A 1418-nucleotide genomic window follows, 5' to 3' on the forward strand; every position below is an offset into this window, starting at 1 on the left:
ATATTCACTTGCATAGCATTCAAACTCTTAACTCCAAGACCTAGATTCAGAATTTTCTTTCGCCTTATATTTTCTTTTAACAAAAGGCCCTGAGACCTGTGAAGGAAAAAATGACAGCTTTCTTTTCAATTTAAAAAATCAATCTGTAGGTTAAGGAGGCATCATTTTCAATACAAGTGAAAGTATACTCTGCAAAGAGCAAAGTGTTTGGCTTAAGTAGAGAAAATTCCTGTTCCAGTTCTCAATCAGGTCCAAACAGCCTGTGGAGGAGTTTCTGCCTGCAATTTGACAGTAACTGCTGGTGACACCATGCAAGGTAGGGTCTTGCCAAATCTGAACACCTTAATTATGGCTACATCATTTTCTCTATTTTCTTAAAATGTTCATCATTATTCCAGAAGTACTTACTCTGGCAATCTACTTTCTTCAGTTTGCAAAAGTGTTTAAAACACTTCTATTCATGAAACATAGCATCAGTATGGCAACCTTCTCATTTTTCACTGAGAGAAAGTGGAATCAATGCCTAGGTGACTGTAAATACTATTTTTTCCTTAAAATTTTCAGCCTATTAAAATGTCAACTTATTTGCAAACACTTATCACTTTGGTTGAAATTATCTGTTTGATTTCATAATCTATAATAAACTCCTACAGGAAAAATACTTCTTCATATTTAACTTTATTTCCAATTCCAGTCATCTACATGGCATTCCATGAGTCTGTATATACCTTAATCAAATTACTCATTATAGGTAACACAATTATCACTTACATTTAGTATAAGTGATTTAGCATAAGACAATTAATTTAGGCCAGTGCCCTAGTGTAATTATTAGTAGTGATCTCTTTCTTACTCAAAAGCATCCCAGTTCCAATGATAAATTATATTGTCACAGCATTTCTACATCCTGTGCTGCTACTTGATGAAGTTCCCTCATGGCATAGTCCCTGTGTTATACATCTTTGTGTCCTTAGCATTTAGCATACCATCAAGCATATAGCAGGCAGGCATTCAATTAAGGTGTATGGCACTGATCAGGTAAAAAATGTTTAAAATATCAAAAGCAACTTTCTTTTGATAAACACATGAAAAATACATGACAAAAGAAAAAAAGAGAAAAGGGAATTTGTATTCATAAATCTGACAAAAAAACAGAGCATATTAAAATTGGTGATTTAAAGAGAATCTAATAAATGAACTCTAAAACGATTTGGGAAAAAGGATAACTGAAAGGGTAAAGGTTAGAGAATTTTTATAGCCATTAACAAGAAAGACAACCCTTCACCTCTAGGCTAATGATTGGAAAGGTGGAAACAGTTAAATCCTGAAAAAAGGGAGCTGTGTGAAGAGGACTTCATTGCAAAAGCTATGGTCATCAGTTAGACATGTAGTCAGCCCATGCTGATGCTGCTGACAAG

The sequence above is a fragment of the Cebus imitator genome, unplaced genomic scaffold, assembly GCF_001604975.1.
Source record: "Cebus imitator isolate Cc_AM_T3 unplaced genomic scaffold, Cebus_imitator-1.0 Scaffold593, whole genome shotgun sequence".
Taxonomy (NCBI): Eukaryota; Metazoa; Chordata; class Mammalia; order Primates; family Cebidae; genus Cebus; species Cebus imitator.